Source organism: Squalius cephalus, assembly GCF_949319135.1.
Source record: "Squalius cephalus genome assembly, chromosome: 1".
In the NCBI taxonomy this organism is placed as follows: Eukaryota; Metazoa; Chordata; class Actinopteri; order Cypriniformes; family Leuciscidae; genus Squalius; species Squalius cephalus.
Genome location: NC_137122.1, coordinates 37,297,128 through 37,322,319, shown reverse-complemented (window position 1 = coordinate 37,322,319; position 25,192 = coordinate 37,297,128). Strand labels below are relative to the sequence as shown.

General features: G+C 39.2%; 1 protein-coding gene and 1 long non-coding RNA gene across 2 annotated transcripts in view; one reads left to right on the top strand and one right to left on the bottom strand.

Moving 5' to 3' along the window:
• Positions 1-25,192, bottom strand: part of ighd (immunoglobulin heavy constant delta) — a 790,210-nt gene that overhangs the window by 708,637 nt on the left and 56,381 nt on the right. The window lies entirely within an intron of this gene.
• On the top strand, positions 7,349-10,286 carry LOC307167180. The gene is made up of 7 exons (XR_013822743.1): positions 7,349-7,427; positions 8,121-8,186; positions 8,295-8,342; positions 8,439-8,494; positions 8,603-8,740; positions 8,868-8,946; positions 9,070-10,286. It is a non-coding gene; the product is annotated as an uncharacterized lncRNA (long non-coding RNA).

Below are 25,192 nucleotides of genomic sequence, written 5' to 3'. Positions count from 1 at the left end.
TCGCAATGGTCTCCTGGACGTCAGCGGGAAGACCAAAGCTCAAAGCTAGCGGCCTCTGATGTTTCATACACATAGCTTCCAAATGTCGGGGCGAGGATGCCATATCCTGCCCTGAAGCTGGGTTAGTAGATCCTCCCTGACCGGAATCTCCCAGGGGGGTGGGTTCCAGAAGAGGAACCAGCTCTGAGAACCACAGCTGGGACGGCCAGAATGGGGCTACAAGTAGGAGACGGGCTCCGCTCTCCCTTACTCTGGACAGAACCGCCTGGATCAACTTGACAGGCTGGAATGCATAAAGTTTCCGCATCGGCCATGGGTGGGCGAATGCATCTATCCCCAACGGTGCTGGGGGGCTCAGGGACAACCAAAATGGGAATTGGGACAACTCCTGTGATGCAAAGAGGTCCACTTCTGCTTTTCCGAACACGTCCCAAATCAGGGCTACTGTTTGGCGGTTCAACATCCATTCCCCCGACCTGAGCTTCTGCCTCGACAGAAAATCTGCTGCGAGGTTCAGGATCCCAGGGACATGGACTGCCCTCAGTGAGAGGAACTTGTCCTGAGACCACAGGAGGAGGTGGCGTGCATGCCTGTCCAGGGTGCGCGACCGTGAACCCCCCTGCCGGTTTACATGGGACATATTGTCTGTTCTGACAATGACATGGTGTCCTTTGAGAAAAGGGAGAAAGTGATGCAGAGCCAGAAAGACGGCTCTCAGCTCCAAGCTGTTTATGTGCCAAGAGAGGGTCTCACCAGTCCAGATCCCACATTATTATTCGAAAACCGCTCCCCAGCCGGTCAGAGAGGCATCCGTCGTAATCATCTGGCGACGGAATACTGCTCCCATGCCGACCCCTTTCCGAAGGAAGAGGGGGTCCCGCCAAATTGACAGGGCTCGGAAGCAACTGCGCGACACCTTCAACAGGCGAAGGGCTGGACCCGTGGGCCGAGCCCCTGAGAGCTTCATCCACCACAGAAAAGGTCTCATGTGGAGCAGACCTAGGGGTAGCACAGGGGAGGCTGCGGCCATGAGGCCCAGAAGCCTGCGACAAGTGCCCACAGAAACATGATGGCCTAGCGTGAAGCGGGCCAAACATGTCACCAAACTGGAAATCCGCGCAGGAGCCAAACGGGCCTGCATAAGAACGGAATCCATGTGTACCCCCAAGAAAGCTGTGTGTTGAGCTGGGGTAAAAACGCTCTTCTCCGTATTTAACTGTAAGGACCATCCATTGGCCCAACGACGGAATCCAACGGCCTGGCGAAGGTTTAAAGCGTGTATGTCTTTTCAGCGATCCAGTGAAGTTCACTTAATTTATTGGAACTTAGTTTTAGTATTACTTTAGCTCTATGCGTAATCTGACTCCAATTTCAAATGATAATCAAATTTAGATCGTATTTCTGATTAGAAAATAATCATAAATATTGATTATGAATTAATTTAGATCTTTGATTACTCTGAGTATCCCATACTTTCAGTTATTAAATCATTATGGACCCGAATGCCGCTTAGAGATCACGTCGGCCAAATCGTGTTTCTCACGGACACAAACCAGTTAATTCTGATTTCAGTCAGAGGATGTAGGGTTTGCTAATACCCCTAAAGTCGGTTGCCTACTGCTCACTCGAACTAGAGAGTGTAGTTTAATTTAGCCACTTCCACACAACTTGCTAAACCAGTGATAGACAGAAATCAAAAGGTCTTCATGATGACGTGCCTACTGCTCCGTTCATACATGCGCCTTTAGTTTGACCTACCTTAACTAAGATTTGCGGTAGCACCAGCCTCCTTAATATATTAAAATAATGATTTCAGAATACTTCAGAATAAATCAAGATGTAACATTTATTTGTCCGGTAAAAATGTATCATGCCAATTACAGAAGTAAATGATTAAAAGCCAATTCAGAAAATACATGACATCATTTACTCAAAGATGACTCTAAAAGTAAGCAATGTTCTCCTGACAAAGACACACAGTAATGTGTCAGGATTTTCCAAAAGGAAAATACTGAAACATCACTATGGGGGATGATCCTGGTAAAGAGTCCCAAAGTGTGTTCTATTCCCTCGCCTTAAATACCAGACCAGAACAAAAGGGGTTAAACAAATGTTGTTTAGAGTTGGTTGGGCCAATCCATGTACCCCAGGGGGGTAGCACCTGGTTTCTTGAGATATCGTAAAGAGATATCAGCCAGAGAGGAGATACAGGATTCTCCTAAGTTCTCAATCTTTTTCATTAAACCAATGACTGCAATGAAATTAAGACCATTTTACCAATCGCACTGAGACACTTAAAATGATACCAAACATGAAAAGGAAAAAACAACACATTCACAAGATACACCATATGCGATATATAGACATTCTTAATTTAACTTTCAGTGACTTGAGGAGGGAGAAGAGGAGGGAGAGGGGGGATGAGTTGAAGTCAAACAAAGGGACAAGGAGATAAGTTTGGGCAGGACAAGGTTCTGTGCTCTGTCTTTGCTATCTGCTGTCCAGGGGGCATTTTATGGCTTTATTGCAGGGTGCGTTTTGTTTAAGCAGGAAAATCAGTCCTTACATAACCTCAAACCGAGAGACTGAATAGGACAATGTCCCTGTGGTGAGTCACTGGGCTAAAAGGAGCCAATCGTCCAGGTAACTGATAATACGGATGCCGTGGAGCCACAACGGGGCCAGAGCAGCATCCATACACTTTGTGAACGTCCTTGGTGCTAGAGCGAGGCCAAAGGGGAGGACCCTGTACTGGTATGCTCTTTCTCCAAAGGCGAACCTGAGGAACCTCCTGTGTCGCCGTACGACCTGGATGTGAAAATAGGCATCCTTGAGGTCTACTGTCACAAACCAATCTCCAAACCGAATTTGAGATATGAATTTGAGATATGATGAGATATGATTTCAGCGTCAACATCTTGAATTTACCTTTGTAAAGGGAGAAATTTAGTCGGCTGAGGTCTAGTATGGGTCGCAGGCCGCCGCCCTTCTTCGGGACTAGGAAATAGCGGCTGTAGAAGTCCTGTTCGATTTCCCCCGAAGGAACCTCCTCTATCGCCCCTTTGATGAAAAGGGTAAAATAGGGACTGCACTTTGAAACACGTTGGGTGGCGAAGGTGACAGGGTAGGAAAAGGAGAGCTGGTTAGAGGCGGACAGAAACGCTTGCGCGGTCTGTCCCAACCTCATAGATGGAGAGGAGCTCTCCCTTTTCTGACCAGAGGGTCAGGAACGGCTCGAGGAAGCTGGAGCGGCCGGTTTGTTGGACCGCTTCAGCTGAAGACGTCTGTGAGGTCGCTGGCAGGGAAACGGGCGACCGCGGACTCCCCAAACCGTGGTTGGTGGGGGATGAGCCGGGTCACTCCTCCTAAAAGGGAACTCCGCTCTATGAGAGGGGCGTTCTCTGGGTTGAGAAGGGGATGGGTTGGAAGATTCCCTAACCCTCCTAGGCATAAATTGCTTAAACGCAGCCGACTGAGACTTAGCAGCTCGGAATTTCTCAACTACCATGTTGACCGCCTCCCCAAACAGACCAGACTGTGAAATAGGGGCGTCTAGGAGAAAAACGTTCTCTTTGTCGCGGATCTCCGTGAGATTAAGCCATAGATGGCGCTCCGCGGCAACTGCACCCGCCATAGAACAGCCTACAGCTCGTGCGGTGTGCTTGGTGGCTCTTAGGGCCAGATCCGTGGCTTTACGAAGCTCTTTGACAGCTTCAGGATTTACTCCATTTCCCTCGTCCATTTCCTTCAGGACGTCCACCTGGTAGGCCTGAAGAATGGCCATAGTGTGTAGGGCCATGCCTGCCTGACCAGCTGCCATGTAGGATTTCCCGATAAGGGAGGAAGTAGTCCTGCACGCTTTAGAAGGAAGGAGGGAATATGACTTCCATGACGGCGCAGACGACGGAGCGAGGTGATTAGCTAATGTGTCCTCGACCGCTGGAATAGCGGAATAACCCTGCTCCACAGAACCCACGAGGTTGGCGAAGTCAGCGGCTGCCGCATTTGTCATACGAGCAGAGAAAGGCTGCTTCCAGGATCTGGAAATCTTGTGATGCAGATCACTGAAAAAGGGCAGCTTTCTTCGCTCTGGCCTAGAATTAGGGCCACTAAGAAATCTCTCGTCGAGTTTAAACGACTGTGACTCGTGGGGCTCGTCAGGCCAGTCGATAGCGAGCTTCTCCATAGCGCGCGAAAGCACTTCCATAAGCTCCGTGTAAGCCGCAGTAGGCCGCGTTTCCTGGCCACTATGCGGGATAACGTCGTCGGTTAAAGCAGGCCCGAAATCCTCGAGAGGCCTCGGCGCTCTCGGGAGCGCGACGGGGGGAAACGAATGACTCCTTCTCAAAAACCGCGAGCCTAGAGCGGAGGGTTTTGAGAAGCAGATTGTCACAGAATTTACATTTAGACGATCCTAAAACAGCCTCACGCACATGCGAAAAACCCAAACACTTAACGGACTTACTGTGAGGGTCGTCTCTCGCGATGAAGCGAGCACATGGCAGAGAGCAACGACGATATTCCATTGCACTTCACCGTAAGGAGAACAGAGTTCCACTTATTCCAGTCGCTGAAGTGCAGAAGACGACGAATCAGTTGTAAATCCGAATTTTCGGGCTCAGAAAAACTGAACGTGAAGGGCATGAAATGGCCGCTTCGTGAAGGCAGAGAAATCTGAGGAGCAGATGGCACGTGCGCCTGTATAATGTGACGACGTAATAGCGTCGGGGCGGCGCCCGCACCATCAGCCAATGAATTGGCGTGATTCTATAAGGGCTTCAGTCAATCGGCACACCCAGAGGGCATTCCCACTGCGTCTTAATGCTACGCAGCGTTGAGTGAACCTATGAAAGAGAACAACTAGCTAATGCTCCGTTCACGCCATGTCATAACAGTAATTTAGAGACGGCAACCCATGACATTCTGCCCGGAGCTGTTCGTGTCCTCAGACTCAGATTTATGTGTTTCTATGTCAACAATCAATGCCGAAATGAATCTGTAGCAGTCTGGTGTTACAAGTAAGAGTTCAAGTTGTTTATGTAAATTATTGTTGTAATGTTATGTGCTTTGAGACATGAAGTAATTTAATGGCATCTCTTATTTCGCTTTGCTGAATCTGCTCTGGCTGTGCGCAACCTGCATGTTCATGTGTTTTGAAGGAGGCATGGCTTTGGAAAAGCTCTGAAGGGAGGGTGGGATCTTATGCTTTCAAAGCTAGATTGCTAGCTGCAGCGAAATTGAATACCCTACCTTTAAATATTGCAGTATGCCTATAATGCTTCTCGTGCATTTAGGAAGACCTCCATGAAAAATATGTTAAGGGTTTAAATTTAGTTTAATTTAAGTCTCCTGAAAAAAGATCTTGAGCTCTCAGACATCACATGAGTAGTTTTTGTTCAGCCCTGCAGTCTTTTGTCTTACTGTGAATCTCTTGCACAGTAATAAACAGCTGTGTCTTCAGTCTTCAGGCTTTTCACCTCTAAATACAGCATGTTTTTGCTGGTGTCTTTGGTGATGGAGAACTGGCCCTGTAGAGACTGAGCAAAACTAGTGCCGGTGCCACAATCAATGCGGCAGATCTACTCCAGTCCTCTCCCTGGTTTCTGACGGATCCAGTGCATGTAGTTGCTGCCCATTGAGAATCCAGAGACACCGCAGGACAGAGTGACTGATTCTCCTGGCCTTTTCACCACAGAATCTGAGGAGGTCAAAGACTGACCTCTAACACCTGAAAAACAGAGGAAATGAATGTTAGACGATTTAGAACAATGAAATAATAATCTACTACAAATGGGAGTTTCTCACGTGCAATAATCATCAGTAGGAGTCCATATAGTAGCATCTCCATTACAACAGAAAGAGGCAGTAAAACAGTTATAGGTTACACTGAAGCTGTTTTAGTCACTGAACAAATGCACTGACTGAAAGTTCAGCTTATGTTATCACTTATAACACACTTTCAGGAGTCGGGGAGATGTTGACCCTTACCACAAAATCATTTGCATTTTTGGAAGTTTTCAGACTTACACTGTAGTTTAATGCAGTAATCTGCAAACTATCACAGTAGACAAGGGAAAAAATCTTGACCAACATTTGATAAGTGAGAAAAGTTAAATTACTTTTCAATAAATTACTAGAACAGCATACAACTTCTTTCTGTAATTTATTCATGGTGTGTTATTTGTTATTGAGTCAATGTTTCAGAGATGCAACCAGAGCACCAAGTCTGGCCTGGGGTTGGTTGTGACAATCTACAGTGGAAAGATAAATTGTTTTTGGACATTCAGTAATTTCTAGGTTAGAATGAATGTTTTTTTTAGCATATTGCTGTTGTTTCTTTTCCTTTATGGATTAGTATAACATTGGTATTAGTGTGTCAGTTGTATGGCATAAGTAGCAGTTTCTTGAACTGGTTGTGATTCCACATGTATCTCCCTTGTATGCTGAATTTGCAGTTTATCAGTATGTAGTTAAAGGTTGCTGGAGTTACAGGTGCACTTGGTGCATCATGGTGAATGTTAAGTTTAATTTTTGAATTATTTTAAAAATCATATCTTAATTTGATATATAAGCTCCATCTTAACAATGTATTAGTAAAGGTAATGAAGTTTTGTGTTAGAAGGATTATTAGTAAAAAGAATCCAGTCCATTATTAATATAAGAGTGTAGGCTAGACTGAACAGATATACTTTATACTGAGACATATTGTGGGAAACAGACTAGTCATTATGATTAAAAATAAAGAATCATTTTAATATTTACAGGTTTTTTGTATTTAATGTATATACATATATATATAATATATAATATATAATTTTGATATTCAAAACACTTCATGTCACTTCAGAGGCTCTTCCACTTTTTCAGTGTTACTCAACCATGTCCACCTCATTTCTCATGATGTGTTTTTGTACAGCTGCCTGTATTAGTGTTTCCACAGTGTCTCTTGCACAGTAATACACTGCAGTGTCTTCAGTCTTCAGCTGATTCATGTGCAGATAGAAATTAGAGCCGTCCTTAGTTGCTGTGAACCTGCCCTGGACTGACTGAGCTGAGCTCTTTACAGTATCTGTATAATAATAAATAATCCATTCCAGTCCTTTTCCAGGTGCACTCAAAAAAATGATTCTTGCCACTAATTGAATTTAAGCAAACAATTTAAATGAAATATATTTAAAAATGTATAAAATAACTATTATTGTTGCGAATTACTCTTACACAACATGAATGTAATGGATTCAAGTCAAAACTGATCAAATTACATAAACTATACTTGATTTGTTGCCATAAGGGGCAAATGTAGATGTGGCGCATGCGCACTAGAGTAAAAAAAAAAAAAAAAAAAAACTGAACTTGGCGCAGGCGGCAACAGTCGTTGGAGGTGCGATACAAGACTCAGCGTCAGCAGATGTGGAGTATTCGACAAGGTAAGATATTTTCTATATTTTAAATGATTTCGACTTCATCTATTATTTTTTTTTATAAATGTAACAGTTAATCGATCTGATTTAATTAATATCTTAGTTTCGCCGTGACTGCACTTCAGACGAATGAACTTTTTCGGCCTTTCCAGTTAACCTATAACGTTAAAGAGTAAATTAATGTTAATTGATCTTTTTGAAGATTTATTGTCGACTGACTAACTTATGTGCATCATGTTTGCATTTAGGCAGATTACGTATGATTTTTGACTTGCATTTTACTTTGTATTATGCCAAAACATTGCACTAACACAGTCAATCGAACGTAGGCCTAACGTACGTTATATGAAGGTTTATACAATTGTATAGGATTTCTCATTAAAACAAATATCTTAAAAATATTTGTAACTTTGATCATAAAGCCTACGGTCGACGTCGACTGACTTAACGTGTATGTGCGTCATTTTTAATAACAACTTGTCATCTCGACGTGAGTTAGGCCTACATTTTACTTTGCTTGAAAAATCATTTGAATATGCCAAAACGTTGCACAAACATACTTAATCTAACGTTACAGTTTATGAAAGTTATATGCAAAGGTTTATAGGATTCCATTAAGTGGAGCATGCTTTCCTTTTTTTCATGCTGAGTTGTAATTTCATTACAAACAAATAAAACTATTTGTCTTTGCTATTTTAGAGTTCTCATCGCTGTGACACTATTCCAACATTTCTGGCTCCGGTTTGGCACAATCACTCAATTACGGTAGGCCTATGTGTATTTTTTTGCTTTGTAATAAAATTAAACTTGACCTATTTAATTTCTTTACAAAGGTGTGATGTCTGTTGTTTTCTCTCTCTTTTTGAATTTCAGATGTGAGTTTTGGGAATGTGGCAATGTAAAGTTTGAATTATCCAGTAGGTATGAGTTATTGAAACATTCTAAGCTTAAACATGGATATTTTGGGCTGAGTTTCAGGCATCGTTGTGTATACAGTAATTGTCCTTGCACTTTTAGGACAATTGGTGTCTGATTTACCTACCAGGTGGCCTGCACTGTTCACAGTAAATGAAGTAAGTGTTATTGATATTTACACAGCAATAAATGGTAAATTACAATGAATTCCTCCACAGTAGGCCTATATTTCATGCCCATCTTTTATTCCCCCTTTTTTTTTGCAGAATTCATAAACTGTGCCACTTCTGTCAAAGTTCTTGGCGCAGCTGGACAGATACACTGTTAATCTACACAAGCTTTGCAGCAACAAAGGTGGTGCTTCTGGACAGAAGATATCACGCATTATGGCAATTACAGACAAGGTGTGGTCAACTGCGTTTTATTTTTTATATATCGTTTATATCTAATTACAAATATTGTGTGTATATATATATATATATATATAAGAAATACTATAATAAGTGTTTTTTATATTGTCATAATTTTCAGTGTGATGACATACACATCAAACGAGACTGTGTCATAAAAAGTCAATGAGGACATTACAACACTCGTCAAAGAAATTGAGGTTTGTATATGTACTTTTTGTAATGACCTAATCCTATTGCCAGCCTGTATGTTACCAATATTTCAGTGAAACTGAACAAGGTGTTAATTATTATTTGATTGTTTGTCTTTTGTTTTGGCTTAGGACTGCAATCCTGAAGAAGCTGAGAGAGGAATTTCTGAGACCACTCTGGGGCTTTTTGTGATCCGTAAAGAATGTGCTGGTGCTGAGGACAAGCCAGAGGATGTTGGAGTAGTGATATAGGGTCTGCAGCGGCTTCAGCCCTTAATGAGTGTTTCCTTTGGATTGGTAATGCTGTTCGGACTGATCTACGCTCTCAACTTAAGCTACCCTCAGAGTCTCAAATTCATGTTTGAATTCTTTCAAAAGGTACTGATGAATTTGGATGGCAGCAAACTTTCCCCAAAGGTTCAGGCACAATGCAGTGAATAGGACATTCACTTCTTGCCTAGATGTTTCCAACAACTGAAGGGAGATTAAGAACTTTAAAAACGTAAACTTTTAAGACAGGGATGCCCTGAAAGGAATTTTTCGACGGACTGATGACACTAACTCCAGCATGCAAGAAACTGCACCTAATGCACCATTTGTGCTATTGACTCAGTCCAGGAACTTATCTGATGACTTGTTTTGCAGCAGAGCCGAGACTGTTATAGTCAAGAACAGTTCTTGGCTTCAGGTTTTTTTGTTCCTGTGTTCTGCTGAAATTCAGCTTCAGAGAGCTTGCACAGAGTTCAGCAACAGTGTAATGATACTTAATCCAGCACCAAAACTTAAGATTGGACATTCTTGGTGGAGATCTTCTTTAGCTATGCAGCATACTCCACGGATAGCTTGATCAGGCAGTGAGTAGGACACTTAATTCTTGCCTAAATGTTGAAATGTGAAACATGTTAAATGTAAAAGATTGTTTTAGGAAGATGGGTACCAATTACATTCAAGTTTACATTTATTATTATTTTTTATCCAAGTGTCCTGATTGTTTATTTGTTCTACAAATATTTAGGAAGATGGGTACCAATTGGATTCGTGTTTTAAAATCCTGATCAGAAGAAAGCACAAACTAATTACTATGCAGTGATATCAAAATGTTTACCTTGAAAATGTTAAAAAAGAATGTCTGATATTGAAATTTGGATCCCTGTTACTTGGTTTAAAACTAAAAAGTGTAACATGAGTAATAACCATAGAAAGTACAGTTTGGAAGGATGCATAAAACTGTTGCATTAATTTGTAAAGTGCTGTATTATGTCCTGCTTGGATTTTATTGTTTCTTTTGTCAGACTGGGTGTTTCTTTTGACATAGGGAGCAATTGCACACAATAAATCTTTGAAAATTGAACATGTTTTTGACCGTTTTTCAATAGAATTAAGGAAATGTAAGATAGTTATATAAAGCAAGTAACAACAATTTATTTAAAATGAGTAAAGTGTATTTAATACACAATCTTAAATCACAGTTCATCATTTTACATAACAATTATTTAATTCATTCACGTCAACTGAACATGATGTTGAAGCTTAAATAAAATTGTAACTTTTACGTTGGATTTATGTGATTAAATTGGATGGAAAATTGACATGTAATTGAAATACATAAGTTTTAACTTTTGGGGTTAAATATTTTTTTGAGTGTGCCTGACGGATCCAGTGCATGTAACCGCTACTAAGAGTGAATCCACTACATGCACAGGTCAGTTTGTGGGAACCACCTGGAGCCACAACTACTGACTGTTCAGACTGTGTGAGCACAACCTGAGAGTCAATAGCTGTGGATAAACAATAAACATTTTTTTTTTTTTTTTTTACAAATAATTAGGATCATGTATGTATTTACAATAAGAAAGGAGTTTGTTTTGTCCAGGGAATATACTTACCAGACACTGCGGCCAGCAACAGTAACAGATACAAAGTGAACATGATTTATATCAAGGCTGAACTAGTGATGAGTTCTCCAGTCAACAGTGCAGTTGTTTAAATATGAAACAGACATCAGATAATTTGCATTGAAATCCTGATAGCAAATACTTAGGTTTGTGGAGCTTGAGTCCATTGAGGTTCATTTCATGGGCAATAGTACCACCTCTTGATATAACATTTTTTTTACTTTGTTACAGCTGGCACGTGCATGTAACTTAATCTGAGTTTCTTCAAACAGATAAACAGTGACGTGTCCTGGGGCCTGTTTCAATAAGGAGGTTCAACCAACCCTGAGTTAAAACTTGAACTCTGAGTTGACTTACCCTGAGATGGGAAACTCTGAGTTTTCAGTTATAGAACAGCTGAAATTAGTTAGTTCAATCAACTCTGAGTTGACTGACTCTGAGTTAAGCACGTGCACCACAACTATAAAAAGCCATTATCAATGGAGCGCAGATATTATGAGTCACCATGGCAACAGCGGCAGACAAAAAAAGGTATTTCTCTTATTATTTTATATTTCTCACCAGCAACTGGATGAGCTTCTGCAAGCATATGGAGAGTACGAACACATATTATTATTTTTTTTAAAATATCGGCTCCAGCAGCGAAGGACAGAGTTAGCTAGGGAGAAAATAGTTGCTCGAGTCAATGCATAAGTTTACATTTTAATTAGTGTTATACAGTGTTGGGTGTAATTAATTACCAAGTAATCTAAATGCTGTAATTTAAAAAAAATACACACTAAACAGGATCGATTGATGTATAACACAAGCATATAAGATAAAATATATATATATATATATATATATATATTTTTTGCACTCATACGGAAAAAAACACTTTGGTCAATTCAAGAATAACTCATGCAATTGTATATTGTTTATTTGAAAGCATTAAAAGTGCAGTTTCTTGTCTCTCCTTGTATTGTTCAAGTGGTTGAGGTTGATATGGGATTTAGTAATTAGTAATAAGTTGACCAATACTTTCTAAAGATAGTCATTATTACATTAATCTAATTACACTGTTGAAGATGTCATTTGTAGTTAGTAATACAAGTAACTTACCCAACTGTTATAATATCAGAGGTGAAACTGGAAGAACAGTATGTTATTCAACCTAATTCTAATGTTCATGTAGGTGCAATCCTGCAGGCATTAAAAGAACATGGCAGCAGCTGAAAATTAAATATAAAAACATAATTCAATCAGGTAAGGCTTGAGCATATCATGGGTGTAGGCTACCTGACTTTACAAACATTTGACATATTAAATAACTAAAGCATCCAGTGTCCAGCAGTGCAACAGGACTTTTGGCTGAGGGAATTCCTGGACGGACTTCAGAGCCAGTCACTCCCGAAGATCCAAGGGCCTCATAAAATGTAAGAGGTTTACATATGTGTTATTTTTTATACAGGCTATTTTTGATATTTCCATTTATTTTACTTTGGGTTGGGTTTTTTGTTGGTCCCAACAGATTCTGATGGTAATATCTGGCTTTTGGAGCCTATGTCCCAACAGAACCCCAGGCAGTTGTAAGTCGCCTACTCAATACACCAGGAATTATGACAAATAGTGTTATAAAGTGTACTCAACCAAATGCTCATCTTCACAGGATGATGGGGATAAAAAGTTTTTGCATGCTGCCACAGAGAGGCCTACAGTGTCTACACATCAAACAATCTACACATTCAGATTTTTTCACATTTTTATGTGGAGTAGCCTATAGAATCAAAGTTTAAATCTAAGTATAAACGGGTATTTTTATCTCTCCCCCCGCCCCCAGAGTGTGGAAGAACAGCAGGAGGACGGTCCATCAACTTCTGCTGCACAGATGAGCACATCAGTGATTTTCATTAAATGCCACAGTTTAATTCTGTAGAATTTGTTTAGAACTACATTATGTAACTCTAATCTACTACTGTATTTTCAGTTGCCAGTTAAGGAGTTATATAGACTTCATATTATTAAAAAAATTGAAAAAAAAAACAGCAGTAAAAATAGCATTATTTTATTTATTAATAAAAGATTCATTTTATTAAAGGGTAACTAAACCCCTGGTCAGAGCCTGACTCCACCCACTGTCAATATTTGAAAAATGCTAGAAAAGTGGGCAGACCCCAGCGGAGATAGAGGGGACGAACCGTGAGCGGGGGGGCGTGCACCTGAGACCTGCTGTCAGACTCTAAAATGGAGTTTGCTCACAGGGTCGCAAGACGACGTAAAGTACATGCATCTGATGAGTTTTATCAGAGCCCGTCATTCTCTGGTTTTATCAAGTTGATGTCAATAGCGCGCGCTCTCTATATAGGCATATTCATATTTTGCCGCTATGTAAAAAAATCCAGCAAAATGCGCCGACGCGTTTGTCGACCCCAGAGGATTAACTTTAGCCTAACCATAAATTGTGATTAAAATATATATGATCACTCACATCAAGACGCCGCTGCGGTGGTGGAGTCCATGCAGGAGGAGTGGCGTTTGGCACTGCGTCGCTTTACAGCGCGAGCTGCGTTGGAGAAGCAATCCCGTGGAAAATGCATGCAACCACTGGCGCCTATTTTCCAAGTCTGCTGGAAAGCTATGCAGTCCAGCAGTGCTGTTGCAACCAGCAACCTAGTACGTACCCTCCTGACCACTGTACACAGATAAATCTACGCTAGCTCATACAAGGGCGTGGTGAGCTCGTACCAGGGGCGTGGTAGAGCTGGAACCTGCTTACGTCACCTGCCACCTTTTACGTCACTTGCCACCGCAACATCCAATAGGAAAATTCAACTGCAGTAGCCACCGTTCAACCTGAAGAGGGCAGCACTCAGACGTTTTTACACCATATATTGTAAAATTAAAACACTTTATACCCAAATGTCAAAAAAGTTACTCGAATCAATGAACAGCACTAATAAAGCCTCATTCTTACAGATCATTAAATAAAAAAAGTTGGTTTAGGGTTTAGTTACCCTTTAATAAAAATGTATTGAAAGAATGAATGAGGTGTTTAAACACCACTTCCTCTTTAAAAAAGGGGAGGAGACCGAAAGAAACTCTGGGGCTGCGTCCGAAACCGCATACTCAATGAGTAGGTACTTAATTTCAATGAGTACTTACTTAACGAGCGCTAAAAGAGTAGGTACTTTATAGCCAAATCTCGTTGAGTATGAATGCGAACCGGACATCTGCCATGTTGACGTTATCATGTGACCTATGACGCGTTATCACACGCGCAACAACTTAAAAGATTTGAACGACACGTTTAATTCATCTATCTGTAAATATCTTGATATTGATTAAACTTGCTCATTTTGAAGAAACTGCTGCCCATTTATTTTGTGAATACATTTATATACATTTGATTAAAGTTCTTATATTTAACCCTACTAATGTGACCCACCGTTTTATCCTTACGATATTATTTATTTTTATTACGAAATCCCAAAATGGTCATCTCTTGAATGTTGTTAATTTCTTTATTTTATATCCAAACATTTTTATCCACAAGCAAAAGTGGCTAACTGCTTTATGTTTTCCTCTTTTTCTTGTTGAATTTAACTCTCGTTTCATCCCTCAGGCCTATAAATATATATTATATTTTATTAAATGCATTTTTAAATGTATTATAATGAATTATTTAAGAAAAAATATATTAAGATATTCAACCTTTTACTAGGTTCTTTTTTCCTGTGTGAAAAATCTCATATTATGTATGCAAACCCATGATATATATATATATATATATATATATATATATATATATATATATATATATATATATATATATATATATATTTATACACCTCATAACATCAGTAACTCAACAGCCCTACCTAGAACGGCTTTCCTCAGCGTTTGTAATGTCACAAAGGGCAGCTGTGCGAAGATTTGCCTTTGGAGAAAACTGTTGATTTTATACTCAAAAAATGTAAGTATCATTAATATTAAAAATTAATATTACCCCAGAATGAATTGCATTGCTATACCACCCCAAAACATACAATAATAACAACGATAATTGCTGACCAATACTTAATTATATTACTTTTTACTGAAAATGATATAATTCAATAAAACAAAATGTAATGTATGTCATATGACATAGCTATGCATGATTGAATACACTCTAGATGTGTATATAGTGAACATATCTACATTTTCATTCAAACAATTAAATAAAGCATTAATTAAATTATTATATTTTATTTACTGACAACAATGAGAAATATTAATAAATTAATAAAAGAATGAATGAAAGTCACCATCACACAATAAACAAATGCATGCAAGTCAACACATGAAACAAAGCTTTATTCAAACTACAATCATGTATGTATGTAGGCTACAGGTGCTGAACCCCACATCCTTCTGCCATCTCAACACAGCGGTTCCCATTCTGCGGCTTTATTCTGATGAATCAGCTGACCGCCAGAGGTGAGCCGTGCTTTCATGCCGGAGGTTGCTGCGTGATGTGTTGTGCTTCACAATCTGAGGCAATAAGGGCAGATGGAGTGATGGAGGGTCTCATAAGGACAGGTGGAGGGTCTCATAAGGGCACGTGGAGTGATGGAGGGTCTCGTCCATGGCACCATCTCCAGGATTCAGCTCTGGGCTCTTCATCCTCAGTGCTCACACCAGCCTGCTGACATTTCAGATCCTACAAAAATGCACAAACATAACACAAAAGCAGTCATTTTAACCGCACAATGTCATTTGATTTCAGTATTAATTAGAAGACAAAAATGCTTTTTTTTCACAAATGCCGCCATCATCTTTCCTTGCAGGTCCTGCTCCACCACAAAAGATCTACATCAAATGCACAGAAATCAAGAATCAGAAAAGTGCTGTAATAGCTCTGTTTGAAATTACACTACTTAAAATAAACTACAACTTAATATTGAAATAGTTGTTGTTATTCATTTCTGTAATATACTCACTCAAAGCCTTTGATGAGAGCATTCAGCTTCATGAGCCACTCTCCACCGGATAAACACACATCTGTTCATCTGTCCCTGTAACATCCAGACAAGATTCACATCACCTCTGTGATGAGCTCAACACTACATTTTCATGTTGAGGTTGTTTTAACTTTTTATCCAACATGAATGTTCCCCAATTTATCAACAGTAATGGACAAATAAAATAGATAACTTATGTTTATTACTTTATAGATTTATTCTACATAATAGCACACATTCATCGCTCAGATGTCTATTTCATGTTGTGATGTGCTCTTCTGCAATACTTATTGAAGATTTTCCTGTCAGATGTAAATAGATATTTAAAATAATCGTCTTTAAGATGTATATGGTTTATGTAAATCCACTTTAGAGACGTAGCTTATGTGTCCTTACTGGAGCTCCCCTGTTAGCTAACGTTATACAATAAAACGTGTTTTTACAGCAAAATCACAACTATAGGCTACTATACTGTGTAACGTCTTTACACCTTCAACAATTCAACAGTTTACTCTACAGTAGTGCAACACTTGCAATTTTAACACAAGAAACCGTGTTTACTCACATTTGAAAGCACCCGCGTCGCCGATCTCTGCGATGTTTTATAATGACGTATCCTCTCGCGTGGCCTCCTGGGATAGAAGAGTAGCCATCGGTCGAGCACTCGAAAATCTGGCCGAAAGCAGTAAGCCATCCGGGAACTTCTCGCCTACTCTTTTATGAATACTGATGTTTCGGACGTACTGCTTCCTTCACGTACTGTTTTCGCCTACTATATAGTAGGAAAGTAGGCATATTCGGACGCACTTAAGTCCGAATCTCGCGATAATTAGTACGTCATCCAGGTAATTCTCGCCTACTCTTTTGGATTCGTACATACTTTTTCGCTCGCCTACTCTTTTTCCCATACTAAATAGTAGGGAAGTATGCGGTTTCGGACGCAGCCACGGTTTACCGAAGAAAACCTGCTCCCAATCAGGTTACGTTCACAGAGTAAGTTACCATGGTAACTGACTCTGAGTATAAGTAACCTCTCTTTCAGAAACGGGCTTGACCTACTCTGCTTTCTCAGGTTTGACATACCTCCCATTCTGAAACAGAAAACCCAGAGTTTCCCTCATTTCAGGGTTAACATACTCAGAGTTTTCACTTAAAGGAGAAGTTCACTTTTAAAATGAAAATTCTGTCATCATATACTCACCCTCATGTTGTTTCTATGGAAGTCATTGGGACCCAAAAACTGTCTGGTTACTGATATTCTTCTAAATATCTTCCTTTCTGTTCAGCATAAGAAAGAAATTCATACAGCTTTGAAACAACATGAGGGTGAGTATATGATGACAGAATTTTCATTTTAAAAGTGAACTTCTCCTTTAACCTCCTTTCTGAAACAGGCCCCTGGTGAGAGTGGGTACAGGACTGTTTTAGGAATGGGCAGAGCCTCTGCAATGTTCTGTTGTTAAGACAGACTCTAGAGAGCTATTCGCTTTTTTAATGTTAAAAACATCACCAAACAACAGAATAACATAAGCTTTATTCAAATGTTCTTATTCAAATATTAAAATCTCCAGAAATGCTATTTTCTAACTCATCAATCATTATTAAATGTGAAAATATATCTTTATACTGTCTTGGCAGTTTTTGTGCACAGTGCTGCAGTCATTTCAGTCACTGTGTCTCTCTACAAAATAAAACATGATATATGTGTGTAAATTCAGATAAAAATAAACCATTATATTATGAGCATTAAAGACTGGAATCATACATTGAGAAGCCAGTAACAGTAATGTAAATCCCAAAACGTTATGCTCCATATTGTTGTACTGAATTATCGAGCTATACAATGATACAGAACTTATTATGAAGGTTCAAGAGGAAGATTAATTTGCATAATCTAATTAAATATTCAGTTTGGGATGTACTGAATTTGAATAAGGGTTACTGAATATTACTGAATCATATATATATGATATATAACTCTAATATTTATTTGTTTATTTATTTAGTTGTTTGATGTGTATAGTATTATTCTGGTATCTTTAAATGATTTTAAATTAAAAACAAATAAACTAATAATTAGCATGGTTTGGTGTGTCGTGGAAATACTTAATACTTCTTTTCTTTAAAACTTCTTTACCACGGACAATTTAAACAACTTGCAGTTGATAAAAATACAATACAATACAATACAATACTTCCCTGAAGTAAGGAGACGGCGTCCCGTCGATGAAGCTTCTATCACTACCTCAATCACACTTTGATGTTCTTTTGTTTTCTTTTGAGCGTAGAATCTGTTTCTCAGCTGCGCAGCAAATACCTGACACGACTCCCATGTTGCTCTTTGTAGAAATGAAGTTTTATTCACGGCCGGGAGATCACTGGTCACAACAACCAAGTGAGTCTCCTGAATAGAAAGATACATGTACATTTATATCATACAGTTGAGTAAAAATCAGTGTCACTCAAGTCTTCTTCACTGTGATTTGTTCTGGTGATTGGTTTGCAATGATCTGAGCTAGTCATTTGACTGTTAGTTCTTCTGTGTTAAGCACTTTTTGGTTAAGTATATACAGTATGGCCTTTGACCAGAGCATCCTTAGTCTGTGTTTCTCTGTACATTTCATGTTAAAAATACCCATTACATAAATTATTTCTATCACAGATGTCATATTCAAATATATATATGTGTGTGTGTGTGTGTATGTGTGTGTGTGTGTGTAATAATTTTGTTTTTCTTTTTTAATAATAAATAAATGGTTTTATTTAAATAATTAAAACAATTATTTCCACAGTTTGTTTTCAATAGTGATAAAGAGTTCTTAATGTGTCTGATGATTAAGGTCTTACCACGGCATTCAACTTCCAAACTAGTCATGCATGTTAAGTGTTAAGTCGCTGCACAAGCATTAAACTGGTATTCATCACAGTGCCTGTATACCGAACACAATAATACACAGCCGTGTCCTCAAATAGCAGATTCTGTCCTTTAAGATATACTGTGCTTGTAGATGTGTCTCTGGAGATGGTGAACTTATTTTTCAGTGAATCCTTGTAGTCTATGCTACCACCAGCATGGATCATGCCAATGAACTCGAGGATCTTCCCCTGAGCTTGTCTGATCCAGGAAGGTGCCTTGGAGCCATCACTGAGAGCATAACCTGATACTTTACAGGACATGGTAAAAGATTCTCCAGGTCTTACCGAAAGTGAGCTTGGTTAGTTGTGTTCCACAGTGCTGCACACATCTGCAAATGAAGCACAAATATGTTCATTTTGAAATGGACTTTTTGTGGTTATTATGGTTGAATCAATGTTGAACAGTTTAATGCTGCTCTAAAAACCTTGAAGATTTTTACTCACAAGGCATGACAGACATTATGAGTACAGACAGATAAAACATGATTTTATGAGTGGTTCTTCTTCTCTGCTTTGTGGGAGCACAAGAAATATTCACAGCCAAGGATGGGCTGGTATATATGGAGAATTTGCATTGAGTATTGCATACAGTTCCTCCATGTGTGTACAGGGTGGATATTAAAGGGATAGTTCACCAAAAAAAATAACATTCTGTCATCATTTACTCACTCTCATATCATTTAATCTAATTTAATAATTTAAGCACATATGTTTGAAGAGATTTTTCTCGTGAGTGTTACTTGTGTGGTGCCATATGAATGATCCTGCGTCTCCTCACATGTAGTTCACTGGGAGCTGGTCTTAATCTATAGCCAATTAAAAATTGGAGAGCGACTGCAGGAGGTGCACTTAGGGCGCACCGTTAGATCGCCACTAACAGATGTGCGGAGGGGATTTGGTACTAAGGCTGGGTTTTGTTGGCGAACTGCGTGACACGGTTTCGGTTCACAGCAGCATTAAGACGATGGAAGGGGCATGTTCCTTTAGTATTTCATAACTTTGGCATGATTCTTTTCATCTCATGTATTATTCATTAGTATGTATGAAAGAATGTCAGAAAGCATTGTGTCTCCATGAACTGTGTGGTGGAATTACATTCACAGCTTAGAGTAACAGGTAAGAAAATGGTAAAATAGCATTACTTTACACAAAGTCAAGCAATAATAATGACATTACAGGTGGTCTAGCCAGAATAGAAAATCTCTGCAGGCTATCATGTTTCGGTCAAGGGCGTAATGCAGCATTAAAAAAAATTTGTCGATGGTGATATCATCAGTAATTTTTTAAACCAATACCACACATACATCTGATACATATGTACACACTTCGGTAACTCCAAACTCATCGCTACAATCATAAATCACATCCACAACTTTTCTGAGGATTACACAGATTGGCTCTTTGTTGTTGATACACACGCTAGTCAAATCAGGCCATGAATTTGTCAGGCCTCTTATGGCACCTATCTCATTTTTTAGATTTGTTACACGTTTGGTATCCCCCATACGATCATTATTCGAAGTTACTCTCCATCAGCCTTTGCGTAGCCATTTCAGAAATCCTCAGTGTTGAAGACGGCTTCTTCAGAACTCTATTTTGTGCACGATATAAACTTTGTCCCCTATTCGACGGCGAAAGGTTTTAATAGCTCCTGGAATCTCCTGTGAGTGAGTCCTTGCTGCACAATTGTCCAGGCCTTGTGCTTTAACGCTTTGAAGCTGGAGGTGTGAAAAGTGTGAGTCGAAGAATTAGCCTTTCGTCGAGCCCCGCCCCCCTTAGTTACTGTTGCTACGTCCGACAAACAAATGATCAAACACGACCAGCGCGACAGATTGCCATGACGGGAAGAGGTATACCCGTGCGTGTCAGCGACCATTTTTGGAGCAATACCTCCGCGATATCCTCCAGATCGAGGCAAAAGGGGTTACAGTATGCAGTGGAGGGTAGGGTGACCACCTGCTAATAAGCCCAAGGGGGGACAAGGGGTATGTTTCTGAGGGACAATGTGGGACACTGTCTGGCGCGGCGGTGCCCCACTGGCAGACTCACTGATAGTGGTTTACCCATTTCTAGCACATACCACCTTGCATAGTATTAATAATGCCCTATTCTCCTAAACGTGTAATTTTTGATGTATGCTCATGAATAGGCCAACCAATGTGTATTTTTTTTCTAAATAAAGACTCATAATATTTTGAACATTCAATGAATTGACAGATGTACTTCCACTTAAGATTTACTATTTAATTTTATTTATTTTTCATTACAATTTATTTACTTTAAATAAATTAATAAATTATAATATAAATTTATAGGATTAACAGGAATTGTAGTTGCTCAACACCACAGGAACAGTTAAAAAAAAAGTATTTAAAAAAAATACGATTGACCTCATTGATACCACAGCCAGCAGTCGTATTTATGCCACGTAATGTTCGACACATTTAACTGGGAGTGGGGCCATCCACACTGTTTTATCCATTGTAGGCACCGCTCACGTTGTGTTTTCGGCTTTGGGAATGGAAAGAACACAACTCCTCCAGCCAATCTCTCGGGGTATCTAGTGTCCGATTTACAAACGCCTTGGGCGCACCGCTTCACCATCTTGCTTGGAGTCAATGTTTGTCGGACCTGCTCACATAGTAACGGTTGCTATGATGTGTGATTGGACAATGGCCGTTTTGGGGGAGGGGCCGGTTAGAGGTCAATTGCGTCAGGCATGAGCAGTCAGGAAAGTTGACTTTGGTGGTCAATATAACATCCAGACAATGATCCTTCAACTTTTGGTCAATGAAATGTTGCAGTGGCACAACCGTTTGCGCTGATGCGTTATCAAGCCTGATATTATAGTTGCTTTAGATCCCATCGGTTAGGAAACCCAGGTTGGTTGCGATAACCGAGCTCTGCGTAGAGTTTATCAGGACAGTCGACTGGGGTCCGCCCAAGCCGCCTGTTGTGCGGGGTGTACAGGGGTTGTCATCAGGAAGTCATAAACAACTATCGCGTCAAGATTCAACAGAAGTAGCAACAAGTCTGCATATGTCTGCAGTTTATTATTTTCTCTCAGTCCAGTAATGATATTTTCATTAAGATTATGAGGTAAAAAAAAAGGGATGAATTGTTCATAATAATATCCATAACATGTATTTATAAAGTAGATAGGATGGGATTTTTTTTGCGTGTTGATTTTAAGTTAACATCACTTTTTTCTCTTTTGACAAATCAACTTAGATAATTTATGTGGTTCAGATAACATAATATTTTGTGTTTCTGTTGATTTAAACCAGTCTGCTTTATTGTATTAACTAAATGTTTTAATTTTAAAGCAACTAGGTTACTTACTTTTTTTAAGTAAAAAACATTTTTTTTTACAGTGACCAAAGATAATGTTAAAGATGTTTTAATTTTTTTTAAAGATGTTAAAGATGTTTTAAAAACTTTTAGCGATATATTGAGATATTAAAACGCAATCATTTGAGTAGTTTTTGTTGCCAGGTAAATATTTCTACAATTCCTTGATTTCTGAATTGTTGTTATTACATATGATTTGCCGATGATTTTATCATATGAATTGGATTTTGAATTATTATTTTATTACCTGGTCAATAAATTGTAAACATTTAGATTTTATTCTGACTGACTCTGTAATTGTTTTGCCAAGTAGATTAAACGGATTTGTATGTTACCGCAAGACGACTAATATTTGACACTAATTCAAGTGTACTTGCTTTTGCAAAGACAATAAGTGAATTTCCGTTTAGAACAGCAAATGCTGCTTGACCAATCTAAATTTGGGTGTGTCTTACATCTGTTTTCATTTAATGTTACTTTAGATAAGTGTACGTGAGAAACCACGGCATGGCCAATCCAAAGATATTATAAGAGAAGTAATGTTGGTCAGCTTATATCTGTAATAGCCATATACTGAAGTAAACGTTACGTTAAATTCAAGTGTATGCAATTCCATGGGGGCTATACCAAAGTATCTTTGAGTGTGTAAATGTGAATGTGACTGATCTCAGGTATATAGCAATTACCTCTGTTTAGTGACCGAAGCTGGTGAGATTGTGATCGTGAGCCCCACGTTACACAAGGCCTGAGGACCTCTGAGCAACATAGCTTCCTAATATGAACGGGTAAAATATAAGTAAAGAGTTAAAAAGAATAATCAAACATTCACTCACATTGAATGATGCTCTGATATCATTAAAACCTTTTTCATTTATGGAGTCAGATGAAATAACGAGGTAATACATATGAGAAAATGTATTTCATTTAATCTTGTTGTGTTACGTAAAAGGAAAGACAGGAATGCGCAGAGACCTTCACCCGCCCTATCGGAAACCCCCATTTGGACCGATAAACGGGCTTACATTAGCTTAGTTTTGTTCAGTTCCTGTGTTTATTTACTGTATTCTTTAGTTGACCTTGGCTATGTTCTAAATCAGCCCCCTATACCCTCATTCACTATTCCCTACATTACTCCACTAATACAGTCCACTTGCTTCAGTGAATGAAAGTGAGCGAGTGAAACTGGACACTGAGTGCGCCAGAAAGGGGTGCCGCTTTTGCATAGCTTGTACTTGCTGTTTAATAATCATTTAAAACTTGGTAAACTGGCAGCTCCAGTTGTAATGAAAAGATTCACCTTTAACTCTGTCATGGAAACTAGCATGTATAAACCTTAATTTAACAATTTAATATTCAATTAAAATGGAATTTATACCTGTATGACATTACGCTGTATAGCCACATTGGACCAGCGGTTTGGAAAATGGATGGATGGATGATTCAGCTGTGGGCACCATCTTCTGTTCAGACGCGGGAATTAATTCGATGCGACTCTGAAGGTGATGATACACAGGGCAACTTTTTGAGCAATGTTGCCATCAACGGGCAACCAGATGAGACACAGGGCCCACGACCGATCTAAATTATCCAGACAGAAATTTATTGCCCATTTTCAATGGGAAAGTGCCCAAGCAACAATCGCTCGGCAAGATTGCCCAGCAACATTGCTCAAAAAGTTGCCCTGTGTATCATCACCTTCACAGTGCATTCTAGGTATTCTCGAGCTGTGGAGCGTACATCTGTTGTGCACTCGTTATTGCGGTGCATTGTGGGATTGAAAACCTGTATATTATTGTGCAAGAGAGTCACAGTGACAAATACAACTGTAGTACTGTAGTTGTATTTGTCACTGTGACTCTCTTGCACAATAATATACAGCAGTGTCTTCATTCTTCATATTATTCATCTGCAGATACATCTGTTTCTTGCTGTTGTCTCTGGAGATGGTGAACCGTCCCTGAACAGACTGAGTGTAGTATATATAACTACTGCTAGATGAGATGTATGCCAGCCACTCCAGACCTCCTCCTGCAGCCTGTCTGATCCAGGCCAAGTGCTGGTCACCACTAAATCCAGAGGCTGTACAGGTAAGTCTGTGAGATCCTCCAGGTTTAATGACCGCTGACTCAGACTCAGTCAATGTCTGACACCAACAGACTGAAAAATGAACAGTTCAACATTAACATTTACATTTACAACAGCACACATGAATATATGTCTGATTGTCAACAGGTTTTCAGGAGCCTTTCTTACATTCTGTGAGAGCAAACATGACGATAAAACACAGTTTAGACACAATATCCATTGCCCCGTTATGAAAATAGGAACTTGATGCAGGGAAGTCATAAACAAGTTTTGTGTCTGTAGATGAATAGAGTGGGGGCTTTTAAAAGGGAGAAGGAGAAGTAGGTTTGCATAGGCTGCCCTCTAAAGGTACATTTACATTTACTGTGTCCTTACTAACCTCTGTAACCATGTCTGCCTTTCAACGTATTGTTTGTTTATTCTTATTTACTAGTTCAGAGATAGTAGCTAATTATGAATTTTGGAGAAAAAAAGTATATAGCTAAAGCTTATTACTACTATTATTGATTCTGCACTGTTTATAATGACACCCTTTTTAAAACATAATCATTCAAAAATCACACAGTGGAATGCTATAGACCTCAACTACATTTTAAGTTGAGATTGATTTTATTCTAGCTAGAAATTAACATTTCTTTCTTTAAAATTATATATCATTATATTGGGTAAATATGAACAGAGAAGCCTGTAAAAATAAATATGCATTGTTAATCCTCTTTGTGGGGGGGTCTCTTTGTGAAATAAATAAATGTTTTCTCCGAAACACATTGGCCACAATTAATGGCAGCTCTGAGTCTTCTCCTATAATGCCTGATGAGTTTGGAGAACACCTGACAAGAGATCAGAGACCATTCCTCCATACAGAATCTCTCCAGATCCTTCAAATTCATGGGTCCATATTGTACACTCTTCTCTCAGTTCATCCCACTCATCTTCTGTAGGGTTTAGGTCAGAGGACTGGGATGGCCATTGCAGAAGCTTCATTTTGTGGTCAGTATGTTTCAATCCACCTATTTTTATGCGCTG